Below are 22,638 nucleotides of genomic sequence, written 5' to 3' on the forward strand. Positions count from 1 at the left end.
AACACCGACGAACGCTGCACTATGCCCCCGCTCCTCACCAGTTAATCCATATCCAATTTCATGCCTGAGTCCGAGTCCTGAACTGTACATCGGGTAGCGGGCGGGCGGCTGACAGGTGATCAGAGAATCGGATATGCTTCCGTCCGTTGTGCACCAAGGAAAATGTCCATCTCGGGGAAGAAAAAGTTTAGGATGGATTTAAGCTTCAATTTTCATATATCAAGATCCAGATCCAGAGATTTATTTGCTCTATAATCGGCCGGCATATTCTCGCTCACATCACGCAGGGCTGCAGGAGTGCGCTCAGTCAGCGTCCGTTCACGCTGCCGCCATCATGCCTCCTCTCATAGGTTTGAACCATGAAGGTGGCTGACTTCTTGTGAAACAAACAAAGTGCATGTTCGTTCCTTGTGAGATACTTCTCTGCTTCCAAGATGTCTTTTGTCAACTTCACTTAATAGGTGATAGGATTCCAACAACAACAACATTGTGTACCACGATTGCCTTGCAAGGACACTATGGACCACAAGGCACTTATACTCTGTGCTTCAAGACGGCCGCCACATTCGGAACGTCTTATGAGAGTACTTTTGGCTCCTGTGACGTAGGTTCTCCTTGTATTTTCTCATGTGTTTCATGAAAAGTGTCCTTCTGAGCTGGGCGGCTTCCATTCAGACAAAACCCACATCCTGTACATTTCCATCCATTTTCAGTACTGGAAACACACGCCCACGATATATAAACTCAATCGCTGTGCATGTTTTTGCAGAGAATCTATAACATTTGTATTGTTTTTAAGACCAGTAAGAAGTCAGCAGCTAATATTTTACACTCATTTACCCTTATGCATTCATAGCTAATCAAAAGGCCTAGGCATTGTATTGCCTAAGGTGCTAAACCATAATCCTATTTCGAAGATTTGCTAAACTAATTGGGTACCAACGGCTTTCACAACTATGGCTACAACCTGGGTATCCCCGTCACTCGGACTGGATCGGAACTACGAAATACTTCAATGGAAATAAATGCCCTTCCTCTAAACTCTCTAATAGAGAGGTGGGACTGAAGAGATCTATCTAGAGTTAAGGTCTTACCTGGGAAAACTGGGAGTCGAATCATGGCATACTTAGGCATTTTCTTTGCAAGAACTGTGGGCAGAGTGACAGTAATTTGTCAATAAAGCAGTAATTTGAGGATATGGAAAAGCAGTATACATCTTTTCTTATTTTTAAATGATCCTCTACACCAATGTGCCAGACAATTGCTGTAGTGTGAGGTAGACATGAAAGGATTCCCTACTACTACCAATATATATTTTTTTTAAACAACCAGAATTGCACAGACGTGGGTGAGCCTGCAAACCCAGATATATACGATTCCACAGGTTAAGCCACCCTTTGGTAAAGGGTTGGACTTTTACAGCACTTTTTCTGAATCTTGGATTTACTAGAGGCTGCGGATGCATATTCCAATACATATTGAACCTGTTCAGTATTTTCATGATGTAAAGTACAGCCCTCGAGAAGTCATTTGTGTTCTCATCTGGAAGCGAATGCAGGCATTTCAGGAAAAAAAATCATGTGTGGGATCAATTATCTGGGCACGTTCTCAAGGCGTTGCTGTTTTTGGCGAATAAACACAGGCAGACAATTGTACAGCATTCGATCTTCTCTTGTTGCTGTGAAATACTAAACATCTGGATGACACACTGGAGTTCAAATCAGGGCAGGGGCACAATTTTAAATTTTAGTCAAAAAACAAACACGGCAGAAGAAACTAGGGGTTGATATTCTTTCACAACCCTTCTGAGAAGTCTGTTTTATTTTTGTGTGACTTGGTTTTCAACCAACTGTTTGAAATGTACAAGATGAGTTACAGCTGTACTCGCCCCAGAGAGACTTGGATTCATAACTGCATTGGAAAAATGGACGGCTGCATCTCAAATGTAACTGATGTTGCTAACCCTCTTTCTGTACACGGCTCTCATGCTTTGCATCCAACTAAGGACCACCGACTGCCATCTTCCATATTTTGGTCACCTAAAAGCAGAAGACCAGGACATCTCTTTCAAAACTGTCAACATATTTAGAACTCACACTGCAGGTTCAGACTACTGCATCAATGGGTGCCACTGACACAACTTCCCCCCATAAAACACTTGATAAAGTTAGACCACACTAGTTAACACAATCCTTAAGATGTTTAGGTATAGACTTATTTTTACTCTTTGCCCCATTGGTACAGAAACATTGTTCCACCTTGAGAGTCCAAGGGTGGATTTCCAACCATGATGGGATTATTCTGCAGCTGAACACAGGCCTTGTAAAATCGCTGCCCTGGTCATGGTGCATGAACACTACCAGGTACAATTTGCCAGGAGGCAAACAATGCCGCTGTTCTTTTCTAAAGACCGATCTAGAGGATAATGAAAGTTCTACTGAACCTATGCACATCCCACGAGTGGCATTGCACAGCGTGCATTATGAAGACTCAGCACTATCTGAACGGAAGGCTGAATATTTGAGGCAATATCTTGAGATGGTAATATTCCATCTCACATTGACGTAATGCTTCCCCTTTACATGAAACATTGAGCATGTTAACTAAGGCCAAAGATGAATTAAAACATGTTATTCATATCCTAAGCTGAATATGCTATTTTCTGATGTCAGATACAGAGACCAGGCTCGTCACCTGGAAAGTTTACCTTCTGCCATAGAAACTTTCATGGAGAAAAAGTGGTCATCCATGAGTCATCGGCGGGGCAAGTTGCAAGCTGGATCTGAAGTGGGGCTCGATGACGGTTGGTTGCTGAAGAGCAGTGTCCCGGTGTGGTAGTCGACGAAGGTGGGAATGTTTAGAGCACGTGAAGTCCAAAGAATGTGCCCAGGAAAGCCTTAACATTGACGGGTTGCTGCTTTGAGTCGGACCTAATGAAGCCCTCTATGTTCAGACTTGAAAACGTTTCTGGAAGTCAGGTTTCCTTCAGCCGGGCAAACCTGCAAGCTGAGGCTGACCAGCAATTCAATGTGTGCAGCTTCTACAGCAATGCCAATCTTTGTTGGTTCTCCAGCCACTAAGTTAGCAAAAAGTTTCAAAATCCCTGCTTTTGAAGTATGGGCAAAAGGAATACATTTCAACAACCAGCCAAGGGTCCAGGACCTGGGTGCACCACTTGGGAGTTAAGGCTCACTACAACAGAAGCCAGCAGCAGTGTCCAGGGCAGGTTCAGTAGGTACTGGTCAGTTGCAGGGAGAGAGGCCTACAGAAGCTTGTTGTATCTCTGCAGCCAACTGACCCTCAGGGTCCTGGGTTCAAGACAAGCAGGTCCAGTCTTGTTCAGGTTCTTCAGACGGCAGGGCAGTCCTCCTTCTCGTTCTCCACAGGTCCAGGAGTGTTCTGAGGAGGATATTGGGGGTGCCCTAGTGTGGGGGGGGGGTGGACTCCTGGCCACTGGCTAACCAGTGGGTAAAAGTTCCCTCTTTTGTAGCACTTCTTGTGTGTTTTACTGTATGCCAGTGGTTCGAAACTTTTGACTCCTGAGGACCACCTCTGGATCACTACTGGAAGCCGGGGACCCCCAAGCAATTTCTATGTTATAAATTTCGAAAATTACAACAGTAATTTGCAAAAATACACAAAGAAGTAGTACATACCAAGCAAATACTCAAATTCCTGAAGCTTTTATTATTTTATATTGAAAAAATATGCAAAAATCTAAACATTTCAATGGGAAGGATGGTGCTGCATCTTGGCGACTAACTTTTAAATGTTTGGTTTTATTTCGGAAATTTGATTCCTCAGGTCTGATTGTACATGCTCCAAACTATTTCTGCATTTATTTTTTAGATACATAAGATCTGAGAAAGCTTTTTCACATAAATATGTGGTGGGGAAAGGAAGTAAAACCTTAAGTGCTTTGTACGATAATTCAGGATAATCTGTTCGTACTTGCAGTCAAAAATTTGCCAGTGGAGGAGCCAAGATGGCGACCGGGACGGCAGCGTAGACTCCCGGCTCCGTGAACCTCCGTATCCCGCACGGATATCCTGCATTAGATCCTCAGCCTGCGCTATGCGCCCGTGTTTGTGAATGAGAGCGGCAACCGATCGAGTGACTCCGAAGTTTCTGGCGGCTGTACCGCCGGAGAAACGGGTATTTGCAATTTGCGGCCTGTGCGGCCCTGGAGCCGGGACCTTGAGTGGACATCTTGGCCGGGTGGCAGTTTCACAACAGCGGCCTTTGGTGACTGGGTGGAGTCGGACTGCCGGATCGGTGCGACTATCGGCCTACATTTCGCCGTGGTCGCTTCCTACCATTAAGCGGAGCGGAACAAGTGCATGCCCGGGGTGGCAGTTCCACGACTCTCCGGTGATTGCCTCCGCCTTCGACGGTGAGCTGCCCGAACGCCGCCCGTAACTCGCCCTGATTCCTGCGGGCTGCTCCCGGATTTTCGCGGGCGCTGGTCCGTGGTGGGGACGACTGTTGCCCGTGACTACATAACGGATACATTTTTGGTCTGTCTCCGGAACCCTGTTTGCCAGCGACATGGACCTTGATGCGCTTGCCCCTGGGTCCCGGTCCCAATACGGGTTGGACCTACCCGGCGGCCATCTTGTCACAATGAAGTCTACCATCCTGTCCACCAGGTCACAGCAGGATCGGGAGTGTGCGACTCCGGGGAGCGTAGCGGAGCGATCGCAGAGAGCTGTGCTGGGGTACCGGGACCTTCTCGAGGCTCTCGGTGCCCTTCATTCCACCTTGCTTCATGGCGTTTGGGTATTGGGGAGTAGGCTTGATGGTGTGGCATCAGCGTTGGGACAGTTGCGGCCTGCCTGTCCTCCGATACACAGGGACTTCCTGCACTGCACTCAGGACGACAACGTCGGGGCCACCCCTGTGCCTAGTGACCAGCTGGAAACTCCGGACAGTCTACTATTGTGTGATCGGCCGGCTGTGGATCTGATCTGTCCCGGAGGTATTGGACCTGAGTGGGGGGGGGGGTGGCCTTGTCCGGTGGGCGGCCTCCGGCGACCCTGGGAAAACTCAAGCAACGGTTGTCTACTCTGGCTGATTCCGCCTTCCTGGACCTTGTGTGCAGTGCAGATCCTGGGGCAGCACTGGGAAAGACGTTCCTCCATAATGCTGACTGGGTTGGTACTCAGAGACTTCCACCCCACCGGGGTGCGTCGCTTCCTGGTCGTTTTTGGACGCTCCTTTACCATGTAGCGTTGGACATGGCGCCGGGTCGAGGGGTATGCATGGGCGGATTTGCCAAGAGTGGCCAAGGATAAGAATGCTCTTTCAGTGGTGGTCGGCTAATAGGCGGGCGGGCTCGGGGTTGCGTGCTCTCATGGTATAACTGTCGGTATAGTAGGTGCAAAATGCTCCCCATCTTTCCTTGACATGGTCGATTTTGTGTTGTTTACTGTTTGCTTTGGGGGAAACATAATGTGCGGGAGGGAGACGCCGGGGGCATGTTTTGAAGGCCCTCCTCCAGTTTATTAATACTCTCTCTACCCCCCCTTCTGGTGGGGTTCTTTTCTTACTCCTTTTTCCCTGTTTCTTCTATATTTCGGGTCTGGTTCCAGGGCGACAGGCACACTGCTGGGGGGGGGGGGCCGTACTCATCTGCAGAGGTGCAGGGTGGGGGGTTGAGGGAGGGGATTCTTTTAGTCTTTAATCTCCTTTTTCCATGGCCTCCTTTTTCTTCTCTGATTCTTCTTGTTTTCTCTTTTCTGGGATCAGCGTGGTACATCTCCTTTGTTGTGAATCGTTGCCTTTTCATGTGTGCCACAATTTCCGGGGTGTTCTCTGGGCTTTAGGGCAGGGGACTGCAGGCGCAGCTGGGCATGATATTCTTCCCTATCCTGAATTTCCTGTGTCTGCGCCATTGATTCAATAGATTGCTGTTTATTGCTTACGTTTATCATTCTGCCTGCCTCTTATCGCTGTTGGGAAATTGTTTGGCACCTGATCCTTCTGTTTTTTTCCATTATAAAATGAAAACCCTTTTTATCCTGGTGTCTTACATGCGCTCTTCACAGGCCAGACTATATTAGCATGAAGATTCTGCTCCCCGAGGTGCTGCCTGTGTTAACATTTGATCTCTGTTGTTCTGACTGCTTAGCGGCCGGCCCCGGGGGGTTGTAGGCCCATACTTGTTATTGATTGAAATGTCAATAAAGGTTTTTCAAAAAAAAAATTAAAAAAAAATTTGCCAGTGACTTTTCCTTGAATTGAAGCTAAGTGCACTATCTGTAGAGATTTCAATCAAACCATTTTCTTTAGATGCGTTCAGCCCCGTTAAATTGTCTATATCTACATTTAAAGGATCTTTATTCCAGTTTTTGCTACTGGAATGTACTGACGAAAACTGCACCGCATATCTTGGAGATGCCGGATAAAAATTTCCAAGACTTCGTTTGATAATTCATCATCAGCAGATTCCAAGAATGTCTTCAGGTTTTGAAAAGAATCAAAATTTCTTTGTGTTAAGCGACGAGCCCACAAATCAAACTTTTTTTTATCATTGCCTCAATCTCGTCTTCGACATTGAAAACTGTGATACCTACTCCTTGCATACTCAAATTGAGTGCATTTAAATGAGTGATCACGTCTGTCATATACACCAGCATGGCTAACCAAGTATAGTCATGTAAGCGCTCATCAAGTGCAAATGGAGATTCCAGTTCAGTGAAGAATACTCTGATTTCATCTCTTAATTCAAAAAGCCGAGACTAATCTCTACCACGAGACAGCCATCGGACATCTGTATGCAGCAAAAGCTGATGATGAGCACTATCCATGGAATGACAAAGCTGCTCAAAAAGCCTTGAATTTGGTGACCTAGCTTTGATAAAATTCACAATTTTGACTGACTCATTCAAGACCTTTTTGAATTCCTCTGGCATCTTCTTAGTGGCTAATGATTCACGATGAATGCAACAATGATGCCATGCAACTGAAGGGTTAATTTCCCTTATTCGTGCTACAAGTCCAGTTAGTCTCCCAGACATGGCACGTGCCCCAGCTGTGCTGATTCCTATGCATTTGGACCACTGAACTCCATTTGATGTCAGAAAGTCATTGAAACTGCTGAAGACCTCTGCAGCAGTGGTATGTCTCAAATAGCGGCAGAACAGTAAATCTTCAATAATGTTCCCCTCAAACTCGTATCTAACATAACACAGGAGATGAGATTTATTTGCTATGTCTGTACTTTCATCTACTTGTAGGCGCTATAATGCTGACTTTTACAAACTCTTTAAATCAACTGTTCTTTTATGTTATTTGAAATGTTGTCAATTCTTTTTTTTACAGTGTTGTTAGATAATGGCACCAAATTTAAATCTTTTGCTGCTTTTTCTCCAACCATTGCACTCACCACGGCTTTAGCAGCAGGTACGAATAGTTCTTCAGCAATTGTATGAGGTTTTCCAGTTTTTGCTGTGAGCATGGACACTTCATATGAAGCTTTCAGAGCATTTTCATTAACAGATCCTGTCGCAGTTTTTTTATTATTCTTCTACTTTTTAGGAGCTCTTGCTCTTTATTCTTGAAGAATTCTGTGGATTTGGTAGCATGTTCTTTATGCTTAGTTTCCAAGTGTCTTTGTAATTTAGAAGGTTTCATGGCCTCATTTGACAAAATTTCATAGCATAGCACGCATTGTGGTTGCTGTTCATGTTCTGAACCTGAACATGTGAAACCCAATGATAAATATTCACCATCGTACTTGCGAACCTTCCTTATCTTTTCACTTAACTCCCTTTGTTTTGAGCATGATGGTCCATCATTGATGTCTTCAGTGGATTTTCGCTTGAGGTTAAGCCAGCGATCCATCGTCGTTATGTTTTTTTTAGGATACCCACAGCTGACAAGTCTATTGAATCACATTCGGTTATGGAATCATTTTCTAGCAAAGCTATTTGGAAAAGCACGTAGTAGACCTTCACTACTTCACCTACTACAGGCTGCCCTCGTCAGATGTTTCCAGACTACATGTGCTTTGAAGTTGAGAGATGAAGCAGCGCCTGTAAGAAGATTTTAACACTGTATCAGCACTGCTTTCTAGGAAAAGACAGAGGACACTAGCAAATCATATGCATGGATATGGCAATTTTATGTATGCGGCTTCAAGATAATTCCATTTGCTCAGTTTAATTTAACATCGCTCATTCATTGTGGAAGCAGTCCATTGTTGATTGCATAGAGAGGTTCGCAAGATAGTATGGGAAAATATGCGCAGGGTTTGAGTTAAGCGAGAACACTTTAGAAAGTCATTTTGTCTGCTACACACTGGCCGTAACTGCGTTGAGGTTGAGATTAAATTACAACCAGGATGTCACAGACGTTTCCTATGTGGCTTGCTGGCAGCCATGGCACATGGCATGAGCAGCTGATGTGACACAGAGAATAGTTAAATGCAATCAAATACATGCCAACATTTTAGAAGAGGAAAGTGTATTTTTTTAAAAAATATACTTGGGAGAAAGCATTTCCTCCATTTACATCTATTGAAGAAGAGGCAATTTCAGGTGGAAGACAGCCTGAATCGGGTCTATTGGAATGTATGAATACAGTGTGTATTTAGCAGTACAAGGCTTCTGCTCTCAGCTATAACAAGCACAAGGAGATGATGGACGGAGTGCTGAAACTTTTCGGACACTCACCCCAGTCACAGATCTGGGTTGAATCCATCATCGTTCTTTAGCTCACTTCGCCACCCCAGTTTGGACCCATTTACATGTGGCTGGGTCCAAACTGGAATGGCATGGTGAGCAAAACAAAGATGGATTTAGGCCCAGATATCTGTACTGGGAAGAATGTATGACATTGTTCTGCATTCTGTCCATCGATTGTTGTTTTGCGCTGTTGTCTTTCACTTCCATGAGGCTGATAACATAAATAACAAGCATTGGCATAGCCAATAGGTCTCGCCTTTGGGACCTTATAAGTGTTTAGCCATGCAACAGTTGCATAACTAAATACTTATAAGGTCCCAAGAGCGAGACCTATTGGCTATGACAAGCGGCCATGTGGCCGCGAAAGTGATCGCGATCAAACATCAAAGCGGCCGCAAAAGTGAAAGTAATCACGGTCAAGCGCGGCGCGCGTGCCCGCGCACATGCACTGTAGCTCTAGGCTGGCCTGGTAGAACTTTTTGGAGCCCTCTCAATAAGTCTCGCCAGACCAGAGCATGCGCTGGGTCAGGGGAGACCTAAAAAGGAAACACTTTTTAAATGTGTGCACGCGCATATTTCTTCAAGGCAGGGTTGTGGGTCCTGCAGGGGGGAAGTACTCAGTTTATGATGTGACATTGTGATGACAATCACGCTGCACCTGCTTCGGGTAAATACAGTTTTCAGAATGGGGATTACATCATTACACGCATTGATTGCATAATGTGCCATGAATAAACCATTTTAAAATAAATTCAATAATTTGGACTACACTTGCGGCCACACTTTTCATGGAACCAACCCTGACATAATGTCACTGCCACCAGCACACAAGCTGAACACTCCTCACACACGAGAAGAATCATAAAAAGACTGCTGCTAATTCATAGCTGCCAAGGTTTCAGATTTCTATGTGTGACATTGCCATAAATATAGTGTAATTATAAGTGACATTTCAGCGACTATGAGTGACACTTGCACACGAGCAAAATAAAGCAATGAAGAGGAGGAAAACATAAATATCAGAAATTACACCAATTTGAGCAACAAGACAGGCTAAGTTAACTGCTTCAGAGCACAAGAAACAATTGTCAAACAACTCATTTATCAGACTGTAGCCAAAATTACGCAAAATAAATCAAGCAGTCTGGAAGACGTTCATAATTTATTATAATCAGACAGTGCTTAATTTGTAAAATATTAAGTGCCAGGGCTGTGACCAGGAGGCCACTGGAGCTTGCAGCAACCATCGCCCCTGCCATTGCTGCCAAAACAACTACTAACCATCTCTCTCGCAGGTAAATGCGACAGTGCAGATTATTCCAGGTCCCCAAAGCTAAAGGAATGGCTGGGGAGGCAGGTATTAGTAATTTTTCAATGTATATTGTTTTCCTAAACAGCTGTTATAATGCTCATCTCTAAATGACATGAGCAGCGCCACCTTGTGGCTGACTGCCCTAAGTGTGTTGTTGACAATTAGGTGCCGGTGCCGAGCACCGGTAACCAATTAAGTGCCGGTGCTCACCACCGGAAAGCTCCGGCTCAAATTAAGCACTGTAATCAGATGAGTGACTCGCAGGCTCACTCGATTGACGCCAACCACATGAGCTGTAAGCAGTGCTGCATTAGAAAGCGGAGCGTGGGAGGCACTCTTTCACAGCTAGGCTGATAGCATGGTCTCACTGACCTGACACTTCAGAACACTTTCTTTTGAGGAAGGCGACCAGCAAGCGACCAGCAAGCTCTGCGGTAAAGATTATGCTCAGTCCTGATGGCACACACGCTGTGATGCCTTTTTGGATTAGGATTTGCACATTTACTATTACTTCAAAAAAGGTACTGGCACAGGCCTTTACTTTCACCCACATCTAGACCACATTAATTGCCAACATTTTTCTGTCATGTTTTACTTTTCCAGCCAGAATAGCATTTTAACGCATATTACATTTTCATGCTAGTCATTTCACTTGTAACACTGAAACACTGAGCTGCCTTGCGCCTGCAAATTTACTATGTCTCAAATTAGATCATGATCATCTCTGCAGTGCGTGCGGTGCGCTCCGCGCTGTGACTGAGAGGGACATCTGATGAAAGCAAGTAACGGTGGGCCGCACTTCTTAGTTTGCCCGCAGCATCCTAATTCCCCTGGCCTACGCTTGTATAGCGTAAAATAAATTAAAACACTCACATGCTCATCGGGTGAAGTGCACTACTGCTGGCCCGAGGTGCCGAAATGCTGTTTAGCCTTGAAACAGGAGGCACAGCAGTACTCTGTATTCAGGGCAGACAGTGGAGACAGGACATTGACGGCAAAATGCTCTGGGGCTGGCCGCAAACGCGAGGGAACACGCACTGCCGTGCAAGTGCGCGCGGCTATAAAATAAGACAATCACCCTTCAGCTTGCACCTAAAGCTGAATAGTGATTGGCCAGATTTTGTTGTGGTCCTGCCGCCCCAGCGCTGTCATTCACAGGGCTTGTAGCGCATGGGGGCTTCAGTTTTTATGACGGAAGGCACTCCAGTCCGGCAGACCCCCTGGGAATGTGTCACAGACCCCTGGGGGTCTGCGGACCACAGTTTGGGAAATGCTGCTATATGCGATTCATAGTACTCCACTTTCTCTAAAACCAACATGGCCGAACCCTTCTTCCTCCCTGTGTGGTTACGGAACTAGGCAAACCCTCCCGTGTGGTCACTCTAAAGCAGTTCTGGGGCAGCTTCACCTCCCACCTACCACTGGGTTTGGAGCCAAGCTGGCTAGCAAGACAAAAGGGAGGCAGGCCTAAGTGTGAGCAACATCTGCCAGTGACAAGGTAGGCATCCTCTGAAGCTCAGGAAGGGGCTGGGCAAAATCCACCAGGCCACCCTGCTCATGTAAGAAAACACCTCTCCACAGGGGACCCATCAGCAGTCCGGAGAAGCTGCATACTGGCAGAAAGACCAGTTTGGCTTAGGCATTACAATGACAAATTTCAAACAAAAAGTGTAATTTCTAAAATAGTAATATAAAATCTGATGTATAAGTGGTAACTTAGTGTAACCCAGAACTTTCCTATGGGAGAGCCATCCTTGCCACAGTGAAAAATGAATTTGAATGTTTTTCATTCTCAGGACATGTAAAACATTAAACATACATGTACTATTTTTTAAATACCATATACCCCGTCCTATCAGCATTTGGGGCCTAGCTTAGGACTGACTTAATATTGAAAAGGAAGGGTAAGGCCTGGCAAAATGTTTATTTTACTGGGTCGAAATGGGAGCTTAAAACTGTATACCCAAGCTGTAGGGGCAGGCCTGGAGGCATGTTGGATAGTGCTACTTTACTGGATGGCCAATGAGCCACTTTTACCATGTTTAGAGGGAGATCAATAACACTTTCCGCTTGTTAGCAGGAGCAAATTGCAGAGTCCTATGGCCAACAAAAACTGGGTTAGCAACAGAAGACAAAAATCTTGGGGAATGCGATACACAAGATTGTTCCCCTTCTATGGCACTTGATAGGTGAGGCTTTTCTACAGAACCATGATCTCTTTGCTCCCCAAGCCTGGCAGGAATCCGCGGAGTTTGGGTGTTCCAATTATAGGCCCATTAGGCTTATAAATGGGAACATGAAAATTAGGGTAAAACTCCTTGCAAATAGTCTAAAACCAACTAATCCTTGTCTAATACACCCTGCTCAAGTTGGATTTCTGATAATGTCACCCGGTAACCACCTTCGAACCCTATCTGCCAGGGTTGATAGAGATAACACGTTTTTGGGGTCTTTAGATGATAAAAAGGCCTCTGATTATGTTAAGTTGTGCTACCTGTTCTGCACAATGTACAGGCTTGGGCTGGGATAGGACTTCATTGCATAGGTCTGGTGGGTGTACAGCAGGCTCACAGCTGTGGTGAATTGTGGAGTTATATCCCCACCCTTCTAGGCAGTGAAAGGCACCAGTCATGGTTACTACCTCCATCCCTCTTATTCTTAGCCACTAGCTGTGGAAGTTTGTCAAAACTGGAGCTTTCATGGTGTACACGCACTGTGGATGACCTAAAAGCATTCCTATAGACTTCGATATCTTAATGACACTGTTGGACTGCAAGCCTTGACAGCAGCACTCTTAAGTCTGATAACCTTTTCCCAATTTTCTAGGTGCAGGATTGATTGATCCATGTGCGAGGCATTATCACTGACCAGGTGGATGTGGTCTCATTGAGGGAGATACGTTTGAAATGTGGATGGATGGAGGCATTGCAAAAATAGATGATGGATTGTTTGGGGGGCTTTGAAATCATTTGACAAGTTCAAGCTGGAGTTTCTTCTCCCTGAATCACAAGTCCTGCAATACCGTCAACGGTAATCACAAAACAACAAATTTCAAGCAGGAGGGTCCTAGGGAAGTTTAGAGACCTGCAAAGGATTGTATCCCCAAATATTATCAGACAGAAAACAAGTACAGAATCCTTGGGTTTATTGTGAGGAGAATGTTGAACAATACAAATTTGATAAGCCACAGACTATAACACACAGACCGAACTGTGGGAAATTCTCTGGTGAGTGCACTGGCATAACAAAAGATTAAGGGGCCCCTCTGCAGTGTACACGGAGGGGCCCTTGCTCCGGATTCAATAGGAGCGCTCAGGCCTTAGTACTGTGCTGAGGGGGCCACATCCAGCTCAGGCCCCCTGCACCGCGGGGGCCTGTGTTACGCCCCTGGGTGAGTGAGGGATTTCGTCCTAAAAAGGGAATTTCATACCGTCAACGGTGTCAGTCTTAAACAAGTGTTGGGTCTCTCTCTGCATTGTTTATCCATCCTTCAATACCTACAGGTATGGGGAGTGATCAGTGGCATATCGGTAAGTCAATTGTAAATTTGTATTTATTATTCCTGTTTCAGACCAACAAAAAACATCCTTCGGCAATGGTAGGAGAATTGGCTTTCGGTCCAGATCTCAAATGAAGAATAGGATGCTGTCCTTGAAAACCATGACTAGAGCTCAGGAACTCGGATGAAGTTTAAGGAATTGCACCAATTCTGTTGACCCCTGGCCAGACTAAAATGTCAATCTGCACAATAGCTCAGCTTGCTGGATTTGAAATTCTCAGGGGATTGACATAGTCCACATTCCCTGGGAATGCCCCTGGTCTCACAACTAGGACAAAATCGGGATGATATGAAATGTAGCTTAGATACCGATGTAACCCCTGAATGTAAAATTGTCATTGTTGCATGACCTTTCTGATCTTCCTGACCTTGCATTTCATGCCAACAGGTGGTTCTCAATGGCCTTGGAAATTGTGAAAATAGGTATTTCGAGACACTGGAGGAGGACGACAATACCACACTATGAGATCCGGCTGAGAGACATGCTTTACAATGACCTCATATCAAAGAATAAATAATAGATTAAATGATTGTATGTCAAAGTTTGCTAAGGTGTGGGGTAGATTCCTTGAGTCTTATACACTCATGTCACTTAGTTGGAGCCCAGCTGTGTGTTACATGTCTTTTGGTGTCAGACTTTTGGTAAACTGCAGTGTGACACTTAGAGTGCTAACCAGGGGTGATTGGTGGTATTTATTTATGGGACAAATTATCACCTTGCAAGTGAAGTACTCCCTATACGCAAATGCTTATACAACTTTCCAAAAGACTACTAACCCTGGAATGTCTTTTTTTGCTTTGAGCCAGCCTTCAAGTACAATTTTTTTTTCATCTTCCAACATCTTGCCATCCTTCATGACTTTCTTCCAGCATTCTTCACTCACACATTGCTCTGACATGCATGCATTATAAGTCAACTGTTAGCACAAAGTTTTTTCAATTAAGATGTACACTTTGCACAATTTCGTTTGAAGAAATAATATATGCATGAAGGAGCCTTCATAAATCAACATTCATTTCTTTCTCAGATACGTCGTCTTCCTCAACTGGAGAATCAGATTCTGGGGAAAAGAGTGGAAACCAAAATAGGCAAGGACGGAACCAATGACAGCAACAGCAGCCTTTTTTAGGGAGAGGCCAACAATGAACCAGAGCGCGTACAAGATTCGTCAACCAGCCATGGGAAATGAGGACGCGACGTCAATATTACAAAACCTAAAAGCGTCACCTATTTTTAATTTGTCAAATAGACAGCTTTCGCAGGTCAAGAAGTGTCCTACCTAAAGGACTCTCATTTGTTCCAACTAGAGCAACCGATTTTGCCAAATTGAAGACAGAAACTATGGAGTTTTGCCGCAAACTGAAACTTAGGGCATTCTTTCTTCAAAACGAATATCAAGGGAACCCAGAAACAACTGGATTGCGGAACAAATCTGAATTTTTCCCTCCAATGAATAAAGTACCAAAATAAATCCTGTGTTTTGAACAGACAGTGATATCAGCAATCAGTACTATGGAGAAAAGAAACACGTTTGTTAAACACAATCTATCCAAGGAAGAACGAAATGCTATAAGAAACCCGCAAAATGATCACTCAATAATAATAAAGCCCGCGGATAAGGGCGGAGCAATAATGATTTGGTCCCCTTCAGAATATCAAAAAGAAGCTCTAAGACAGATCCAAAATACTGATCAATACAGAAAACTGACATGTGATCCAACAAGAGTAATCCAAGGTGAAATTTTGACACTTGTTGAATTTGGAGTTGAATGTGGATTTGAAGGCAAAAAATAATCAAAATTTCTTACTAAGGAACATCCTCGCATTCCAGTGCTTTATTTGCTCCCAAAAATTCACAAAGATGAGAAACACCCTCTGGGACGCCCAATCGTTTCGGGCTGTGATTCGGTCTTAAAACCGGTTGCTAAATATGTTGACTTTTTTCTAAAGCCTTTTCTTGAGCAAGTTCCATCATATCTAAGGAACACTATGCATTTTCTGAATGGAATTGAGAACACTGTCTTTACAGAGGCATCACAGCTACTAGTTACATTTGATGCTGTGTCTCTGTACACAGAAATACCTCAGGAAGATGGATTGGAGGCAATGGAGCCTTTTCTTAAATTAAGACCTAAACCAGAGCAAGTGGCAACTAGCTTTATTCTAGATCTAGCAAAAATCTGTCTGAATGAGAAATGAATTCAAGTTTGGCGATGATTTTTATGCCCAAGTAAAAGGTACGGCCATGGGTTGTCCTTTTGCTCCTGAATTTGCAGTGCTATATATGGCTAAATAAGAAGAAAGATTAGTTTTTAATAATAACCTATTTTTGCAACAAATTTCAAAATGGATGAGATATATCGATGATATATTTTTTATTTGGACTGGAAAATAGGAGATGCTATTGAGGTTTCACGAATGACTGAATGATCGTACACCTGATATCAATCCATCACAACGACAAGTGTATCACATTCCTGGATGTTGAAATTTATGCTTCAGGCGGTAATTTGAAAACAACTTTATTCACATTAACTACAGACAGGAATAAGGCGTTACATTTCAAGAACCACCATCCATGGAGTTTAAAAGAGAGCCTCCCATACGGCCAATTTTTGAGAATTCAAAGAAATTGTACAGATAAATTCCAACTACATGCAAATAATCTTATTTGCAAATTGAAAGATCGTTGATACCCTAAAAGGCTCCTAAAAAGATCAATGAAAAGGGCAGTGTGGATACCACGGGAGGAGGTATTAAAGAAAAAAAATAAGGCCTAATTAGACCAAATGGTCTGTGTATCCACTTTCTGTACCAAATCGAACGAATTTAAGAAAATTATTATTCAGAACTGGCATTTAATCTCGAATTGGGATAATTCTTTCAAAAAACGCTGTTCGCCTAAAAAAAGAGAACAGCCTTAGAAACCAACTTGTCCAAGCCTCTTAACCGAAAAAAACGTCTAGAGCGAATGTGAGGGACTATTTGCAGTTACCCCCCATTCAGGGTCATCGGAAATGTGGCACTTGCATTTGTTGTAGTCAAACGATGGAAGGCAATTTGTTTTCACATGGTTTCACACACTGGAAACATGACACTTTCACAAATTGCAAGACCAAAAATGTGATATATGGCATACTCTGCCCATGTGAAAAACGTGTACATCGGTAAGACGAATCAAGAGGAACGCCAACGGATTTGTCAACACAAGTACAGAATTCGTAAACAAATAGTTACAGCACCTCTTGTAGCCCATTGGCTGGATAAAAAACATCAGGAAATTGATTTAAGATGGACTGTAATTTCCTCCATAGAAGCAGGCGATCGTGGAGGTGATTTGGAACGTAAACTGAGCCAACGAGAAGCATTTCTCATTGTTAAATTCAATTTGGCCCAAAAGGGGCTTAATGAACTAACTGAAGTGCAGAATTTGTAAACGTTGTTCTATAGCACTGTGCGCCAGGTCATGCACGGGTTCACTTCTGCCACAATCAATTCCTGAAGTAAAATTTGAGAACGGTTCCCATGTGTGGTTGCCAGACAAAAAGCAGGGATGCATTATAAGTCAACCGTTAGCACAAAGTATTTTCAATTAAGAAGTACACCTTGCACATTTTCATTTGAAGAAATAATATATGCATGAAGGAACCTTCATAAATCAACATTTGCCTTGTATGGCCCAATATGTCGCAGATATTGCTTGATCACAAATCTGCAGACATCGTGTGAAATAAAATATTTATTATGTGAAAAATGCAGAGTTGGCAAATATACACCAATAATTATTGATTATGAATATGTGTGACTTTGGTCCCATTTCGACTTTGGACGATAATGCCCGCAGGAAGCCTTCACGTTTAAACACACACAAATAACACCGCTTTTTAATCCACAAATGACAGCGTGACTATATTCATTTTCAAGCTTCATATTAAGTTAACAGAACAACAATAAGAACGGGAGCTGTATGTTACCATGTTTGGTAGGAGCTTATTTAAAGATAAAAAGAAGTGATGATGTGGAATGGTTCGTGTTTGTATGAAATTGAAGGAGTCCATAAAGTTTCAATAATCCAATCTAAAAAAAGAAACTATACGGAAAAAAGGGAGCTGGAAGGAATCATACGTAAACCGGAAATAATATTGCGGTTGGAACGTTGGTGAAATTCAGATCACCGTACAGGAAGATTGAGGATTTCTTGGAAGGTACGTTTAAATCGCTTCAATTCACGAAGGAACTCTTAGAGTCGTATCATGAAGAGAGATAACGATGGGAATTTCAACCCTGTGTATTTATACTTCGGCTGAAAATGCACGGTAGTTGATTATTAGAAGGGCGGTCACGGAGGAATTCATCCTTTACTGCGGTGGGGCTTAAAAACATTAGCCCCAAACGAAAGAATCAAGCAATGACATTAGCACTAATAGAGCCATCTGCAACCATGTTTTAAATACCGTTACTGGGGAAGCTTCATTCTTGGATGTGATAGAACACCTGTGGGGTTCTTATGTAAAATCGCACCTGCGTGGTCCTTATGGAAAAATCGCACTGTGAAGACAGATAATGCCAATGTGCAACGCGATCGCACTAGCTGCTCGGCTGGAAAACACCGTATGTGCTTATTAGGAGGACGGTCATGGAGGATTCCATCCGGCACTGCGGAAGGATCCAATTAGACTCAAAAGCACTAGTTATATAAGAACTGGTCTAGCAAAGACACGGATACGAGTGGAGCCACATGCAAGTTTTTTTAGGAGTTGAAGGTTTGCTGACTCTTTTATGTCATATTTGTGAGAAGTTGACCTGGTCCACTAGTTAAAATGGGCACCTTGCACCAGTCCAAACAACCCTTATCGATGATTAGGATAAAGACAACCTTTATTGAAAGCTATCCTAGTGGTAGCTTTGGAGAGCAGCCTTCAGGCTAAATCTCGAAGGAATGTAAAGCAGCTTGGTTTACCAGATTATAACCTCCTGAATGACCAAATGAAAGGAGAACCACACAAGGAATATATAACGTATATGTATTTATTACAAAACACTCTCTACTAACCTCTTTATGAGATTAGAGAACGAGGCACACAATATTAAAGCTCTAGAACGACAGTAAATAGCACAATATACAGTGGGCCCCAGGGGGAGATCAAACCATATACTAAGAAAGTGGTATAACAACCACGACCTGACTAGACACAGTGCCTAGAGCACGTAGAATTGCTGGGACCCCAAGGAACCACCCAAAGTAGTGACACAGGGGACCCACAGAGGACAGGAGCAGCGTGAGAACACAGACGCGAGCTCCGTACAACTCTATGGGAAAGTCGCGGTTGGAATTTTAAAGATTAAGGACACTTAGGAGAGGACTTCAAGCAAACCCTTTGGAACATAGAAGGTTCTCAGGCCAGCACCCTTGAGAGTACCGAGGTACCCGTGTTACCTATCCCAGAGGAGCCGGGTGCATAGGGGTCAAGTGGTGTCAGAAACGCTCGTTGATTTCAATGGCATGATGCGAAGAAGTGCTGCTGCCGGGAAGACGAAAAGTGTCCGGTGTGATACAAGCCTGGATCAGAGCTGAGAAGGACCTGAAAGCAGAGGGGACAGAGTCTGGGTCACTTCACAGTGACCAGGGGCACGATAGACGAATTCCCACCGATGTCGGGTGTTTCAGGTGAGAAGAGGTGAAGCTTGACTCTGCAGCCACGGGGACCAGGAGACGCCGACCAAAGTCCGGAGGTGAGCTGTCCCACGAAGGATGTCGAGTGCTGTGGGGGGGGGGGGGTCGGTGTCCGGATTGAACACCAACAAGCATTGGCAACTGCAACCCAAGCGAGCTGAGGAAAGATGATTCGGTGAGGACCAGCAAGGTCCTGGAGACTCTCCAAGCTATGGAGAGTCAGGGCACGTCTGGAGCAACCAGGAAAGCCCACAGAAAGTCAAAGTTACCTTCACAGGGACCCACAGGTCAACAGACCAGGGATCGTGAAGGGACCTCGAGCTGAATCACAAAATACCAGCCCACGGAACACTCGTGAAGTATAGGCTGGAAATCTTCAGTGGAAATACTGCTCGGGCCAGGGCTACAAGTAGCCCAAAGCACAGCCTCAGGGGTCGCCGAAAAGCATATGCTGCTGCAAATATACACGGTGCTCATGGGGTTCGGGTTGCACGGTCCCCATGAGGGATATGGGCCTCAGAACTGCTGAGAGCACAGATTAACCTCAGAGACCTCGGGAACCCACCTCCTGTGTTGCAGAAATCTTCGGAGTCCTCAGGAGCTTCGGAGATGAAAACCCGTCAGATGCGTTTCAGGTGCCTGGCTTGCAGGGGAGTAACTCCTTTACTCTAAGGGAGATTCTTCAGTCATCCAGCGTTGTGCAGATCGTCAAAGTACTTGGTTTCTGTAGCGGAGTTTAGTCCAGGTAAAATCAGGGGTTCCTACTTTATATCCAAGGAAGGGGTGGAACAAGCTTTGGGGGCCCACCTATGGGAGGGTCAGGACAGAGGGGTGGCTACACCCATGTAATGTGTCCAGTTTCGCACCAGACCAGGAGCAAAGGGTTCCTGCAACCGGTTTGAGCTGGACTATGCACAGGGACACCAAATGTACCCCCAGTGCAGACATTAAAGCACTCTCAGAGTGCACCCACCCAGCCCCAATACACTAAAGCCTGTCAGTAAACCTATTGTAAAGCCTTTCCCTGCCGGAGTTTCATCCAGCAGCAGGAGGGCAGACTCGTGTCTGTGGCTGGCAGCATCCATTTTGTGATGCCAGGTTCTGTAAAGCTGGTACCGTGTGTACCAGTGTTGTCATATTTCTCCCTCTAGGAGGGTGGAATCATACCTCCCACGCCAGTTACTGGTGTGGAGGTATGATTCCAAGGTGTTTGACACCAAACACGACATGTTTCCATGCAGCCGTTTTAAAGTTAGCCTTTACTGCGAGGTTATAATGCACTTAAGTATATATGGTTGGCTGTATCACAAACAACCCCGAAATATAGGTTCCCAAAGGCTGCAGAGGGGCTCTGCTCATGCAGGTGCACCATCTCACATAAAAACCAGCACCCTGCCTTCAGGATTGATGAGGCCTGCCATAGGGGTGACTAACAGGTTTATATGTGCAGTGATATGGAGTAGATATAGTGAACCTATATCTAAGTAAGGGGTGCATGCACCACCTTACAGAGGCTGCTATAGCAGACCTGTGGTGTCATTTTGAATGGTCTCCCAGGGGTGGGATAACACATGCTGCAGCCCCTGAGAGGCCTCTGGGGTACCTATGCCCTGGGTACATAATATGACATATACTAGGGACTGATATGGGTACCCTAGAATCCAATCTGGAGTGTACCTAAAGTACAAGCAATACCAATTTGGGGAGAAAGCAGATAGTCTGACTGGGATCCTGCTAATCAGGATCCCAGTCACACTAAGTCAAAAACCAGCAAAACACCAGGAAAAAAGTGGGGGTAACCATGCAGTCAGATTCCTCCTTCCTACAAAATTCAACCATGTTTTATATACCGTTACTGGGGAAGATTTAATTCTTGGATGTAATGGAACACCTGTGTGGTCCTTATAGAAACTCGCACGTGAAGACAGATAATGCCAATGTGCAACGCGATCGCACTAGCTGCTCAGCTGGAAAATACGGTATGTGCTTATTAGGAGGACGGTCATGGAGGATTCCATCCGGCACTGCGGAAGGATGCAATTAGACTCAAAAGCACTAGTTATACAAGAACTGGTCTAGCAAAGACACGGATACGAGTGGCTCCACATGCAAGTATTTTTAGGAGTTGATGGTTAGCCGACTCTTTTATGCCAAATTCAACTATGAAACTGTGCAATCCGTTGGAAGTTCTTTCACAATAGTCACTATAACTGAGAAATGTGGGTTGACTGGTTGAGATAAATGCATTAACTGGAGCTCTTTTACCAACAGAGACACTTTGGCGAATATATTTCAAACAAAGAAAATGTGAGCACGAGCGGACTGTGCATTACATACACGTAAGAATTTTTGACTATCCTTTATGATATAATTTATTGCTTGTGTTTGGACAGTTTGTGCACTGACAGGATCGTACAGTAATGGTGGAATTTCGGATATTGTTTTTCTTTTGAAGGTTGAATTCGGCTGCCTGATTCACCGGCTGGTGATTAAGGAGATTCAAGTTGAATTTACATAGATTGAGGTAACGAGAGCGAGTGAGTTGGGAGTGATTCTAGTGATAGTATGAAAAGGTGGATATGACAACATACCCTTTGTTTTTTAGCTTGGTGTTCGACGTCCTGAGGAGAACCCGATAATTTCAGTGGGTTCGAAACGCGTCGACTGATCTTATTTTTGACCAAATAGGTGCCCACTAGGATGAGATGACCACTTATTACTTACCAGATCTGTGGTGTAGATATTACTAAAGTAAAACGTGAGCATAGTAGGTCCACCATTTGGCATCAGTCCTCTGAATTATAAGTAAAATCATTATATGTAAGAACAATGATCAGAGGTAGTGTTTATGTACAAAAGCAAGGTCTACAAAACCTATTGGAACCATAGCTACACATGTACTGTATTTATTTATAATTGTATAGTGAACTGCATTGTATATTTGTCACATTTGGGTGTCCTTGTTTGTTAAATGTTGTGGTGTCTTCAGTGTATGTTCAACATTGTAATTGTATATACTGTAAATTCAAAAAAGAAATTCAAAACAAAAGTATTAAAATGATGAAAAACATTTGAAAGACAAATAAAAAAGGAATATTTCAGACCAGATAGTTTTGATCGTCTGGTTTCAGGTATAAATGTGATGTGTGAATGATTGGCGTTTTTTTTGTTCGTTCTCACACAAATTATGGCATTATTGACTACTGCTATAATGGAAACCTCTAGAACAATGATGACCTTCAAACGTTTAGTGCCCCTCCCCCACCACCGGTGTAAATAAATGCCTCGGAGGAACCCAAAATGACATAATTTCTCATAACTATTTCATAAAACTGACAGCCCTGGACACATTTAGCAATTCAAACATTGCAGTTCTATGTCCAGTTTACCATTTAGAAATACAAT

At 44.1% G+C, this 22,638-nt stretch overlaps 1 long non-coding RNA gene across 1 annotated transcript in view; it reads left to right on the plus strand.

Moving 5' to 3' along the window:
- Positions 1-22,238, plus strand: part of LOC146799640 (uncharacterized) — a 95,064-nt gene extending 72,826 nt beyond the window's left edge. Inside the window, exons 2-4 of the long non-coding RNA XR_014969300.1 lie at positions 21,505-21,572; positions 21,689-21,757; positions 21,839-22,238. This is a non-coding gene — a long non-coding RNA (uncharacterized LOC146799640). The remainder of the gene's footprint in view (positions 1-21,504; positions 21,573-21,688; positions 21,758-21,838) is intronic.
- Positions 22,239-22,638: the final 400 nt, after the last annotated feature.

Source organism: Triturus cristatus, chromosome 9 (genome assembly GCF_964204655.1).
Source record: "Triturus cristatus chromosome 9, aTriCri1.1, whole genome shotgun sequence".
Classification (NCBI taxonomy): Eukaryota; Metazoa; Chordata; class Amphibia; order Caudata; family Salamandridae; genus Triturus; species Triturus cristatus.